The sequence below is a fragment of the Tursiops truncatus genome, chromosome 14 (assembly GCF_011762595.2).
Source record: "Tursiops truncatus isolate mTurTru1 chromosome 14, mTurTru1.mat.Y, whole genome shotgun sequence".
Lineage (NCBI taxonomy): Eukaryota > Metazoa > Chordata > Mammalia > Artiodactyla > Delphinidae > Tursiops > Tursiops truncatus.
Genome location: NC_047047.1, coordinates 21,689,204 through 21,704,600, shown reverse-complemented (window position 1 = coordinate 21,704,600; position 15,397 = coordinate 21,689,204).

Here is a 15,397-nt window from a genome sequence, read left to right as displayed (position 1 = left end):
AAGACATTGTTGACTTTGATTCTGTAAACAGAGACAACAAAATCCAATAGGCTGAGTCATTTTTTCTCAAGTGGGAATATGCAGAAATCTCAAGGAAATTAGATTAATTTACACATGTCAAAAGAGAAAAGATGCAGTGTTTAATGTAATATATCTCACTGAATTTTAATGATTTAACTACTATAAATAGAACACAGAAAAGACTGTATTCCAAACACACATGATCACCTGTAAACTGAGAATTATAATTATATTAAATATGTGATATTTTGTACACTTAAAATAAATGAAGAAATAGTAAAATATTAACAGTGTACATTCCACTTGACACTTCTACTAAATATTTGAAAATCATTTGGTACTTTACTAAACCTAATACTATCTATATAAAGAAGATTCCATCAATCAATATATACTTACAGAACTAATTATTTGTTTGGTACATTAAAGATATGAACTTATGTCAGAAAGACATGAGGGTTACATGGTTGTAACCATCTTGTGACCATTATTTCTGCCTTGATTAGGCAACACTTATCAGGTAAGCTTATGCCTTCTTCCCTCTAAGCACCAATACTGAATTAAAACACCTTAGCCTAGTAAAGAGAGTAGTTTTTCCACAAAGAAAGAAATAATGATTAAACAACCATATGTGTTAAAGTCCATTTAAAATAATTTTAAATAGTTTGGATATAGGTTCTCTAAAATTAATCTGCAGAACATTTGACAACTCTAGCTATCAACAAACAGCTGGAAGATTGACCACATTAATATTTTAGATGGAGAAAATTTACCTGAAAGTAAAAATTCACGGGCTCCTGGAAGAGTTATAAGCATTTAAATATCAGATCATTGACATTTAAAAAGGTAGAGTGATAAAATTATATGATTGTATATGCTATCATTAATTATATGGTAGGAACATAAATTTATTTTATAGCACACAGGTTCTAAACATTTGCTAAAACATCTGCTCATTCTCATAAGAGGGGATCCTTTGCTAAAACATGTCTATACATAAGCTGCATTATCCCATTCCATGTGTTGTATCTAACCCTTTTATAAAAAGCTAAATTATGTGTATGTGTTGTTTTGCATAACTTTTTTGATAAAACATCAATACACTTTTGCAATGCCATTCAAAATATGTTAAAATTCAGAAATTCTGGGAAAACTCTTATGTTTTTTATGCCTGTCATGGAAAATTTTACCTATGTTCACATATTATTATATTCTGAGTTTTCATATATCTCTTTGCTATTTAAAGCAGAGTGAATTTAGGAAATGAGATTGTGATTACAGTGAGTATGTATTTTCAACCAGACATTTTATGTTGTGTCAAACAACCTGAACCATCTAAGATTTAAGTGACTCAATAAATCAAATATTTTATGAGGTAAAATAATCAGAATTTATGAGTCCTCAAAAATTTAATTCAAAGAATTATGAACATTGTGAGTTCTCAAAATTAAGTAAAAATAAGGTCAAATATAACCTTAGTTTAAATTCCATATGTCATATACGAATGTATCATTTTATAAAGCAACAGTTTATAGCTCAAATAAAGCAAAATAAGACTGAATAATGTTACATAAAATTACATATACTTGTTAGTGAAAGTACATATGTATTTGATTTTTAAAAATTAGCAGAACTTTGCCAATATGATTATAGAAAATGCAGAATGTAAGATAAAAATTTAGTCACATTGTTTTGTCTATTATTATGAACAGAAAGAAAATAAAGATTGTCATTTTCCTATTCATTTGAAAGGTTGTTGATAATGTCATAAAATGATCACAGTCTTCAAAGAGATTTGTTGTGAGTTTTTGGCTTTAGGATTGTCTTAGGGAAGAAATAAGATAGAAAATGTGCCAAAAAGTTCTCAGCCTGTGCCAGACATATTAATACCTGTAAAATTTTAAAAATGCACAACAAAACTCTATGAAATTAGCAGGCTTCAAAGCTTTCCTTCAGAAGCTCACAGGAAAATATTCATGAATACACAAACATAACAAACAAAAATCTCACAAGAATCCCCCAAACTAGGAAAAATTTAAAATCTGGGGAGAATTAATAATAATTTTAACATAGATGAAGTCAAATTAAGAATAAAACTTTCCAAGGTTTCAATACTGCAAGTGACCTTTATTAATGAGACAGTGCCAAAAATCCACTTCACCATCTATCTCCTGACGTAGGGACTTCAGAATATTAACACCCAGGAGACTGAGTATCTGTCCCTTTATGCTTCATGGATTTTTACTTTAAGTCAGTAAAATACTATTGTATGTATACTGACCTTACCAAATGAAAACAGTTGTTCTAGACAAATACCATTTTATTCAAAGATGAATAAGTAGAGAAGCAAAGAAAATAGTAATATTGAGCCACTGTAAAGAAAATATTGTAGGACAAAGGAAAAAGAAGAGTACCTGGGAATCTGAGGAATAATCACACACTGGCAAATTAGGGGGAATTGAGTAAAGCCTTCAAATATATTAGAAGCAAACACAAATTTTTAGAAAGAAAAATAAAATCTTATAAGGTGAAAAACAATATGATCCACACACTGACAACATCAAATTCTGCTGAGGATGTGGAGTAATAGGAACTCTCATTTATTGCTAGTGGAAATACAAAATGGTACAGCCATCTTGTAACACAATTTGGCAGTTTCTTATAAAACTAAACATACCCTTAGCATACCATCCAGCACCTGCACTTCTTGATATGTACCCAGAAGAGTTGAAAACTAATGTCCACACAAAAATTTTCACACAGATGTATGCCTGCTACACAGATGTAGCAATTGTATGCATAATTTACACAATTTGGAAGCAACCAAGATGCTCCTTGGTAAGTAGGTGAATGGATAAGTAAGCTGTGGTACACCCAGATAATAAAATGTTCTTCAACACTAAAAATAAATGAGCTTCAAGCTATGAAAAGATATGGAGTGATCTTACATTCACATTACTAAGTGAACTAAGCCAATCTGAAGGCAAAAGTATGGAGAGAATAAAAAGATTATCTACAAGATTCAAAATGTTTGCTTGGTATGGGGTGGAAGACATAAGTAGGCAGTGCACAGAGGATTTTTAGAGCAGTAGAGTACTCTGTAAGATATTATAATGTTGAATACATGTCACCGTAAATTTGTCCAAACACACAAAATGTACAACACCAAGAATAAACCCTAATGTAAGTATGGACTCTGGGTGATTAGGATGTGTTATATAATATAGGTTAATTCTTGGTAAAAATGATGTGCCATTCCACTGAGTGATGTTGATATACATGAGACTATGCACATGTATGGGAAATCTCTGTACCTTCCTCTCAATTTTGTTGTAAACCTAAAACTGCTCTAAAAATAAAGTCCTGAATTTTTTTAAGAACAAAAAACTAGGTGAATTCTGGGTAAACATGGTGGATTTAACTCAGTGATCAAATGTTGATCACTCACAAAAACCCTCTAAACTATATTAAAGTAATGATCTCTTAAAAAACATAAACACAGAGGCTGATGAGAATGGAAAAGGAGACAGTAACAGATGACGAAATTCAGATGGGTAAGTAGTAATACACACAACAGAAGAGAGAAATGCAAATCCTATTCTAAGAGATGAAAACTCAAGAAACAACTCAATTTATTTCATAAAATTCTCATAATCTCAAATTATGGCAGTGCCACATATGTTGAAATTAGGGTTAAAGTGGGAAGATGCCCTAAAATAATATGGGCTGATTGTAAGCTGTTCAGAATTAGTTAGATCCTTAAGTCTTTCCCCACTTCATAGTCTCCAGAAATAAATTCATTCTGCCTTTCCAGTCACATTGTAGTTTATTATCCAGAGTGGTACTGCCCGTCGGGAACACCACACAAATCTGAGGGTTACAGTACTTTACTGAAAATATGGAAGATAATTTATGTGCACTCTCTATCAACACTCCTTAAAACCTAATCTCTCCCTATCTTACCTCAGAAAATACTAAAACCTAGGCATTTAACCTCTTAGTAAGAGATTAAAACATATTTCTCTTGGAAATGTGAAAGCAAGCTTTAGGCGAGAGATCAAAAGCTGCTGACATAATGGAATCTTCAACAAATGGCCAGGAAAAATCATCCAAGGAAGATCAAAAATGATATGCCTATTTATTTACTCAGATGGTATAATCAGCTCCTTGATCAACTAACCCTAAATGTTATAGAAAATTGTGAGGATGACCCCAATATTTTACGTCTCACTGTATCAAACATTCTTTGTAGTTTCCTGCTCAGCAAGTAACACTGAACTGAGTTTTGTGCTTTGATTTGAGATATTAACTAATAAGAAAAAAGCAGAGACTTAAAATGGGCTTATTCATTGCTCTTGTACCTCTCAGAAAAGCAATATTGAAAAAATGGAGATACAAGAATATATGCAGGGAGAAGAAAGCAAAAATGAAATCAAAACTATTATTGTCCTCAGAGAGATAATTTTGTATCCAAGAATCAAAAATAGAAAACCATTCTTAAAAATAAACTTTTAGAGAATAAAAGAAACTCTTGGAACTTATATGTATGATAACATGTGTGAAAAATTCAGTAGAAGCTTTAGAAGGCAAAATAGAGAAATTTTTGGAGAAAATATGGAAAGCTAAAGACAACAGAGGATAGGCTTGAAAAAAAGAATATTAGATCACCAGTCCAAGAGGTCTTAAAAATGTAACTGGACATTCAGGACTAGTAAAGACTAAAAAAATAAAAAAACAGAGAAAATCATTTAAAAATAGTAATTAAAGGAAAATTTCCAGAAATGACACAAATAAAATGTTCACAAGTAATATCTAGCACTCACTCAAGGCACTTGTGAAATATTATAAATCATATAAAACAATTTTCATACAAACAATGGGGAATTGTAATTCATTTAGATTCCTAATTGAATACTCAGAACAATGAAAAACATCTTTATAATTCAGAAGTAAAAGTATTCAAACTATAACTCTTGGTCCAACAAAACTATCAAAGGAGAATGAAGAATAAAGATATTTTCAGACATTGAACGATTCAATAAATGTACTCACCCTACTCCTTTTCTCAGGAGACAAAAATGTTGTTCAGTCAAATGAGGGAGTAAATCAGGAAGAAAATAGAAAGTGCCAAACAAAAGAGAAATTAAGAGAATTTCCAGACAGTTGTTCATAAGCTATTCATAAACTAAAACCACTTCAGATTGTAACAAGTTATAAAATTTCTAATAAGTACCTGCAAAAGTAAGTGTAAAAAACCTAAAATCTAAATAAAACTTAGGTAATTTTGAGCCCTATGTAAAATTAAAATGTACAGATAAGGTAAAAGTAATTACAGACTCTTAGGTGTCTTAACTCTGAATATATCATGTATAGTCATTATTATGGAAACCTTTGATATTAAGTGAAGCATTTATATATCTGTAGTAATACATACTTGCAGATATAAAAAATGGAGGAAGTAACAGGATGGGAAAGGAAGAAAAGTGAAAATCTCATCTTCCATGATGCCAAAAGTTAATACTCATAATCATAAAGTTAATGATAATAACAATAATTAAAAACTGAAGTTAAAATAATAAATAGAAAAACATTATGTTTTCCTAGATATGGAATTAAATATCAAAACGACTTGGGCATTGAGGAGGAGATCAAGAATGCAGAGTAGGAGGATATGGAACTCACTTCCCTCCAAGAACACATAAAGTGAACATCTACAAGTGGAAAATTTTTCACTGAAAACTAACTGGAAACTGGCAGAAAGACTCTTTTACAACCAAGGCTGAAAGAAATATACACATGGACTCTAATAGGAAGGAATAGAAGCAATCAGGTTGGGACCTGTGCTTGTGGGAAGGGACTCAGAGGAAAGGGAGATTACATGGGCGGAGATCCTTCCTGGGCACTGAGTGGTTCAGGCCACATATTTGGTACCTCAGCTCTGGATTCTGACACAAGAAGATGAGGCTTCTTGGCTGGTTAGAGAACTACTGATACTTGGGGAAGCCTGGGCTCTACAACACTTTCTTGCTCCTGAAGCAGAACAGAGAGGATGGTTTGAAAACCACGGAAGTGGCTGGCCAGTTTTCTGTGACCACCCAGCTTGACCCAAATGAACACTCCAGCCCCACTTGCTTCATGATGCAGCACCACACTGGGATGAGAACTTGGCTGTTAGACACAGAGATGGCTCAGACCTAAAGTGCTGTCTGAGCAGGCGGAGGACAGCCATCACTGGCACTTAACAGACATCATATCAGAAGCATCCCTGACCTCTGTCTGTGACTGGACTACAGCAGCTTGGGCCCCAACACACACCAAGAACCCACACAGTCTGCCTTGTGGCACAGCTCCACACCACAGAGAAGGTGGCAGAGGCTGAGGGGAAAGCTGAGCTGTAAGAGACAAAAGAGTCTCAGACCTGCAGCATCTGAGCAAGGCAAGGGTTGCTATTACTGGTGTTTACACAGGTAGCAACTCAGAAGCAGTTTGAGTCTTTGACCCTGGCTGAACAGCAACACCCTGAGCCCAGATCCATGCTGAGTTCCCACACCCACCCCTCTTGCTCCAGCACTAGTCCCTTCTAGGGTGAGGGTGACAGTGCTGAGAAGGAGAAGAGAACACACTTAAAGGGAATGGAACCGACTCAAGCTTCATCCTAAAGACTTCTGCTTCAGCAACCTGGGACCCAACTCCACCTCCAATAGGGCGGTGACAGCCACTGAAAGAGGGGTTCCCCAGCTCACAACTGGCTCTGGCCATAGGCTCTCAACCTCCAGCCCCACTTCTTATCAAAGTGATAGCTGCCAGCCTACCCTGAGGAAAGAGTTAACTTGTGTTCATTCCAAATCCAGCTCTCCCACCAAAAGCAACTGGGCACACATTGACTGTATAGAAATATTCCTGCATAAGGTGACCCCTTCAAGACCATGTTAGGTGTCTGTTTTACCTAATTTCAGAGACAGAAAAAGTTAAGCAAAATGAGAAGACAGAGGAATTTGTCTCAATTGAAAGAGCAAGTGAGAACTTCTGAAAAAAAGCAAATATTAAAACAGAAATAAATAATTTACCAGATAAAGAATTTGAAATATTAGAAATAAGAATGCTAACTGGATTAGGGAAAAGAATAGAAGAACACAGTAATAATTTTAACAAGGAACTAGAAAATATAAAAATAAATAGTAAGAACTGAAGAACAAAATAACTAGAATGAAAAACATATTAGAAGGAATTAATAGCATACTAGATGATACCAAAGAATGAATAAATGATCCAGAAGACAGAATAATGGATATAAACCAATCAGAATAGCAAAAAGAAGAAAATTTTTAAAAACTGAGAACAGCTTAAGGGATGTCTGGTACAACATCAAGCATACCAACATTAACACGTTAGGGGTCCCAGAAGACGAAGAGAGAGAAGGGAGTCAAAAATGTATTTGATGAAATCATGGCTGAAAACTTCTCAAATCTGAAGAAGAAAACAGACATCAGGTTCAGAAAGCACAGAGGGCCCAAAACAAGATGAACCAGACAGAAACACTTAGACATATCATGTTTAAAATGGAAAAAGTTAAAATAAAGTGAGAATTCTATAGGCAGCAATAGAAAAACAAATAGTCACACACAAGGGAACCCCTATAAGGGTATCACATTGATTTTCTGCTGAAATTTGGCAAGCCAGAAGGGGTGACCTGATATATTTAAAAAACTGCAAGGAAAAAATAAAAACCCTACAACCTGATAGTCTACACAGCAAGATTATCATTCAGCATTGAAGGAGTGACAAATAACTTCTCAGAAAAGCAAAATTAAGAGTTCATCAATACTAAACCTACCCTACAAGAGTGTTAAAGGATTACTGTTTTGTTTGTTTTTTTTTTGCGGTAGGCGGGGCTTTCACTGTTGTGGCCTCTCCCGTTGTGGAGCACAGGCTCCAGATGCGCAGGCCCAGTGGCCATGGCTCGCGGACCCAGCCGCTCCGCAGCATGTGGGATCCTCCTGGACCAGGGCACGAACCCACATCCCCTGCATCGGCAAGCGGACTCCCAACCACTGTGCCACCAGGGAAGCTCAAAGGATTACCTTAAGTGTAAAAGAAAAGGCTACAACAAGGAAAAATAATTTAAAGGAAAGGAAAATCTCACTAAAAAGGGAAAATATATAGTAAAGGCTGTATATCAACCACTTAAATGAGCATGAATATTAAAAGACAAAATTATATTAACTATACAATAAACTGTTAAGGTATAAACATGAAAGAGTAAAATATGATATCAAAAACAAAATGTGGAGGAGGGGAGTAAGAAATGTAACTCATTTAGAATGTTTGATTTTAAAGGACTACCTGTTTAAAACAAGTAGATATAATTATACATCAACATATATAAACTCCATGATAACCACAAATCAAAAACCTTCAACAGATACACAAAAACTAGAGAGAAAGGAATACAAACTTACCTCTAAAGAAAATCATCAAACCACAAAGGAAGAAACAAAAAGAATAAAAGAACATAGAAGAACTACAAAAACAACCAGAAAGTAAGTAATAAAATGACAATAAGTACATGCCTATAAATAATCACTTTGAATGTCAAAGGACAACATGCTTCAATCAAAAGGCATAGGGCAGCAGATTGGATAAAAAAAAAAAAAAAAACCCAAGACCCCTCTATATGCTGATTTTAATAGACTCACTTCAGAGCCAAAGATACAGACAGACTGAAAGTGAAGAGACAGGAAAAGATGTTTCATGCAAATGCAAATCAGAAAGAGGCATTGGTAGTCAGGATCCCATCAGACAAAATATACTTTAAAGCAAGTCTGTAACAAAAGACAAAGAATGGCATTATATAATAATAAAAGGATTGATACAAGAAGTGGATATTATACTAATCAATGTACATGCAATAATACAATAACAGTAAGAGACTTTAACATCTTACTTACAGCAATAGACAGATCATCCAGAAAGAAAATCAATAAGGAAAGAGGGATCTTAAATAACGAGTTAGATACCTAGAGGATATTTCATCCAAAAACAATAGATTTTCAAGTGCATATGGAATTTCTCCAGGATAGAAAGCATGGTAGGTCAAAAAACAAGTCTCGACAAACTAAAAAGGGTATAAGTGGCGTCAAGCATTTTTCCAAGCCCAAAACTATGAAACTCGGGCTTCCCTGGTGGCACAGTGGTTGAGAGTCTGCCTGCTGATGCAGGGGACACGGGTTCGTGCCCCGGTCCAGGAAGATCCAACATGCCGTGGAGCGGCTAGGCCTGTGAGACGTGGCCACTGAGCCTGCGTGTCTGGAGCCTGTGCTCTGCAACAGGAGAGGCCACAACAGTGAGAGGCCTGCGTACTGCAAAATAAAACCCAAAAAACTAGAAATCAATTATAGGAAGAAAAATGGGAAAAACACAAAGAACAACAAGACTAAAAAATATGCTACTAAAAACCAATGGGCCAATGAAGATATTCAAAGTGGAAATCAGAAAATACCTTTAGAAAAATGAAAATGGATTTACAAATTTCCAAAATCTATGGTATGCAGCAAAAGTAGTTCTAAGTGGGAAGTTTATAGTGATACAGGATTACCTCAAGAAAAGAGAAAAATCTCAAATAAGCAACCTAACCTACCATCTAAAGGAATTAGAAAAAGAAGAACAAACAAAGCCAAAAATCAGCTTAAGGAACGAAATAATAAAGAAAAGAGAGAACATAAGTAAAATAGAGACCAAAGAAAACAACAGAAACCATCAATGAAACCAAGAGTTTTTTGTTTGTTTTTGTCTTGTTTTGTTGTGATTTTTTGTGACAATAAACAAAAATGACAAGCTTTTAGTCAGGTTCAACAAGAAAAAATGTGAGAGGATGCAAATAAACAAACAATAACTGAAGGAGGAGAAATCACAACCAATCTCATAGAAATAGAAAAAATTATGAGAATACTATGAACAGTTATATGCCAAAAAAATTGACAACCTAGAAGAACTGGACAAATTTTCAGAAATATAAACCTGCCAAGACTGAATCAGGAAGAAATAGACAATCTGAATAGATAGGTCGCTTGTAGTGAAATTGAATTTGAAATTTAAAAACTCCCAGCAAACAAAAGTCTAGGACCAAACAGCTTCACAGAGGAATTCTACCAACAGATAAAGAGCTAAGAACTATCCTTCTCAAACTATTTCAAAATTTTGAAGAGGAGAAAACATTACTGAATTCATTCTATGAGGCCACCATTATTTACTCTGATACCAAAACCAGACAAAGATACTACAACAAAGAAAATGGCAGGCCAATATCTCTGATGAATATAGAAGTAAAAATCCTCAACAAATTATTAACAAATTCAATTCAACAATATATAGAATCATACAACATGATCAAGTGGGGTTTATTCCAGGGATGTAACTATGGTTCAATATTCTCAAATAAATCAACATGATACACCACATTAACAAAAGAAGGATAAATATCACACAATTATCTCAATAGATGCAGGAAAATCATTGGATAAAATATAACATCCATTCTTGATAAAAGGTTTCATCAGAGTTGGTATAGAGGGAATATATCACAGCATATTAAAGGCCACACATGACAAACCTGCAGCTAAAATCATGCTCAATGGTGAAAAGCTGAATGCTTTTCCTCGAAAATCTAGAACAAGACAAGGATTCCCACTCTTGTCACTTATATTTAACAAAGTACTGGAAGACTTAACCACTTCAATCAGACAAGAAAAGAAATAAAATGCATCCAGATTGGAATGGAAGAAGGAAAGCTGTCACTATTTGCAGATAACATGATACTACATATAGAAAACTCTAAAGTCTCCACCAAAAATCTTTTAAATTAACAAGCAAATAAATTAAAGTTGCAGGATACAAGAATAATGTACAGAAAATTGTTGCATTTTTAATACACTAATAATGAACTATAAGAAAGATAAAGAAAACTAGCTCTTTAAAATCACATGGTAAACAATAAAATACCTAGGAATTAACTTAACCAAGGAAGTGAAAGACCTGTACTCTGAAAATTATAAAACATTGATGAAAATGATAAAAAGAAATGGAAAGATATTCTATGTTCTTGGCTATTGTATATTTTGCTGTTATGAATACTGTGGAACATGTATCTTTCCATATCAGAGTTTTCTCTGGATATATGCTGAAAGTGGGATTGCTGGATCATATGGCAACTCTAGTTTTTTGAGGAACCTCCATACTTTTCTCCACAGTAGCTGCATAAATTTACATTCCTATCAATAGTGTAGGAGGGTTCCCTTTTCTCTACACCTTCCCAGCATTTGTTATTTGTAGACTTTTTGATGATGGCTATTCTAATTGGTATGAGGTGATACCTCATTGCAGTTTTGATTTGCATTTCTCTAATAATTAGTGATGGTGATTTTTTTCCACATGCTTCTTGGCCATCTGGATGTCTTCTTTGGAAAAATATCATTTTAGGTCTTCTGAACACTTGATGACTGGATTGTTTGCTTTTTGATATTAAGTTCTATGAAATGCTTGTATATTTTGGAAATTTAGCCCTTGTCAGTCACATCATTTGCAAATATTTTCTTCCATTCAGTAGGTTGTCTTTTCATTTTGTTTATGGTTTCCTTCACTTTGCAAAAGCTTATAAGTTTGATTAGGTCCCACTTGTTTATTTTTGCTTTTATTTCTTTTGCCTTAGGAGACTGACCTAAGAAAACATTGCTACAATTTATGTCAGAGAATGTTTTGTCTATGTTTTCTTCTACAAGTTTTATGGTGTCATGTCTTATGTTTAAGTCTTTAGGCCATTTTGTGTTCATCTTTGTGTGTGGTGTGAGGGACTGTTCTAACTTCATTAATTTACATGCTGTCCAGCTTTCCCAACACCACTTGCTGAAGAGACTGTTCATGGTATACTCTTGTCTCCTTTGTCAAAGATTGATTGACTGTAGGTGTGAGGATTTATTTCTGAGCTTGCTATTCTTTTCCATTGATTTGTATATCTGTTTCTGTTCCATTACCTCACAGCTTTGATTATCATAGCTTTGTAATATTGTCTGAAGTCTAGGAGGGTTATGCCTCCAACTTTGTTCTTTTTCCTCAGGATTATCTTGGCAATTCTGGGTCTTTGTGGTTCCATATAAATATTATGTTTATGTATTCTAGTCCTGTGAAAAATGTCATTGATAATATGATTGGGATTGCATTCAATCTGTAGATTGCTTTGGGTAGTATGGCCATTTTAACAATTGGATTTCTTCCAATTGAACAGAATGGGGTATGTTTTTATTTCTTTGAATTATCTTCAGTTTCCTTTGTCAAAGTTTCATAGTTCTCAAAATGTAAGTCTTTCACCTCCTTGGTCAGGTTTATTCCTAAATATTTTATTTTACTTTTTTGATGTGGATTTTACAAGAGATTGTTATTTTTTTTTATTTTCTCTTTCTGATATTTCATTATTAGTGTAAAGAAATGCAACAGATTTCTGTATGTTAATCTTATATCCTGCTATGTTGCTGAATTCATTTATCAGTTCTACTAGTTTTTGTGTGGAGTCTTTAGGATTTTCAATATATTGTATTGTCATCTGCATATAATGACAATTTTACCTTTTTCCTTCCATGGAAAACTTTTATCTATTTTTCTTATCTGATTGCTGTGGCTAGGACTTCCAATACTATGTTGAGTATAAGTGGTGAGAGTGGGCATCCTTACCTTGTTCCAGATTTTAGTGGGAAGGATTTCAGTTTTTCACCATTGACTATTATGTTGGCTCTGGGTTTATCATAAAAGGCTTTTGTTATGCCAAGATATGTTCCCTCAACTTTGGTTTATGTATCCACTTTTGTGAGAATTTTTATCCTGAATGGATGTCAAAATTTATCAAATGCTTTTTCTGCATTTATTGAGATGATCATGAGATTTTTGCCCTTTTTGTTGCTGTTGATGTTGTTTATCATATTGATTGATTTGCATATGTTGAACCATCCTTGTGACCCTGTAATTCATTTGTAATGAATTACATGTAATTCATTACATGTAATTCATTTGTAATGAATCCAAATTGATCATAGTGTATGATCCTTTTTATATTTTGTTGGATTTGGTTTGTTAATATTTTGTTGAAGATCTTTGTATCTATAGATATCAAATGTATTGGCCTATACTCTTATTTTTTAGTGCCTTTGTCTGGTTTTGGTATCAGGGTGATGGTGGCTTCATAGAATGACTTTTAGTGTTCCCTCCTCTTCAATCTTTTGAAAGAGTTTGAGAAGTATTGGTATAATTTCCTCTTTGTGTATTTGGTGGATTCCCCAGTGAAGCAATCTGGTCTTAGATTTTTATTTACAAGAAGGTTTTTTGTTTGTTTGTTTGTTTGTTTTTAACTACAGATTCTACTTCATGTCTAGTGATCAATCTTTTCAATTTATCTGTTTCTTGATTCAGTTTTTGTGGGAGGTATGTTTCTAGAAACTTGTCCATTTATTATAGTTTTTCCAATTCATTGACATATAATTGTTCATAATATCCTCTTATGTTTTTTTTGTTTTTCATTTGTTTGTTTTGGTATTTCTATTGTATCAGTATTATTTTCTCCTCTTTCATTTCTTATTTTGTTTACTTGGGTCCTCTCTCTTTTCTTGTTTGTAAGCCTGTCCAGAGTATTGTCAATTTTCTTTATCCTTTAAAAAAAAGACCTCTTGATTTATTTTTTTTATCTTTATTTTATTTATTTCTCCCTGATCTTTATTATTTCCATTCTTTGGCTGACTTTAGGGGTTTTTCTTTGTTCTTTGTTTTCTAATTCTTTTAGGTGGTAGGTTAGGTTGTTTGAGAGTTTTCTTATTTTTTTTGAGAAAGTCCTGTATCTCTATGAACATCACTCTTAGTACTGCTTCTGCTGCATTCCATAGATTTTGTATGTTGCGTTTTCATTGTCATTTGTCTTGAGGTATTTTTAAATTTCCTCTTTGATTTCATCAATGACTCATTGTCTACTCTCCATATAATTTTTTTTTCTAATTTATATTTCTGTGATTGTTTCCTACTTTCATGCTGTTTGGTCAAAAAAGATACTTGAAATCATTTCTATTGTCTTGAATTTTGGGGGGCTTGTTTTATGTCCTAGTATGTGGTCTATCCTAGAGAATGTTCTACATGCATTTGAAAAGAATGTTTATTCTTCTTTTCTTGGTGGTAATGTCCTGAAGAAGTCAATTAAGTCTACATGTTCTATTGTGTCATTTAGGGTCTCTGTTGCCTTGATGATGTTCTACCTGGAAAATCTGTCCATTGATGTCAGTTAAGTGTCAAAGTCTCCTATTATTGTATTTTCATCCATTTCTCCCTCTGTGTCTGGTAGTATTTGTTTTATATATTTAGGTGTTCCTATATTGGGTGCATATATGTCAGCAAGGGTAATATTTTCATCCTTTATTGATCCCTTTATCATTATACAGTGTCTTTCTTCATCTTCCTTTGTTTCAAATTCTATTTCGTCTGATATGAGTATTGGTACCCAAGCTTTCTTGTCATTTCCATTTGTATGATATATCTTTTACATCCCCTTACTTTCAATCTATGTTTGTCCTTTGTCCTAAAGTGGGTATCTTGTAGGCAGCATACTATATCTTCTTGCTTTATTATCCAATCTACCACTCTATGTCTTTTGACCAGAACATTTAGTCCATTGACATTTAAAGTAATTATTGATAGGTATGTATTTATTACCATTTTAAAACTTGTTTTCCAGTTGATTTTTTTATTTCATTTTTGTTCCTTTCTTTTCAATTTTCTTTCTGTGGTTTGATGGTTTTCTTTTGTATTATGTTTGAATTATCTTATTTTTGGTTTTTATGAATATATCATAAGATTTTGATTTGTGGTTTCCCTGTTTTTCAAGTATATTAAACTTTTACTATATTTACTTGCTTTAGACAGGTAGTCATATAAGCTCAAACACATTCTGAAAAAAATCTATATTTTCTTATTCTCCTCCCCCACATTTTATGACTTTGATGTTCTACTTTACATCTTTGTGTTTATCATTTTTCTGTTCACTGTAATGTTCTTTTATATTTATTTAGATAAGACCTTTCAATATTTCTTTTAGGGTAGGTTTAATATTGCTGTATTATTTTAGTTTTTGCTGGTCTCAGAAATTCTTTATCTATCCTTCTGTTCTAAATTATAATCTTACTGGGTAGAGTATCCTAGCCCTTTCAGGACTTTGGGTATATCTTGCCACTCCCTCTGGCCTGCACTGTTTCTGTAGATAAATTAGTGATAGCTTTATGGGGTTTCCCTTGTAAATAACTCATTGTTTTTCTCTTCCTGCTTTTAGAATCCTTTCTTTATCTTTAAATTTTTC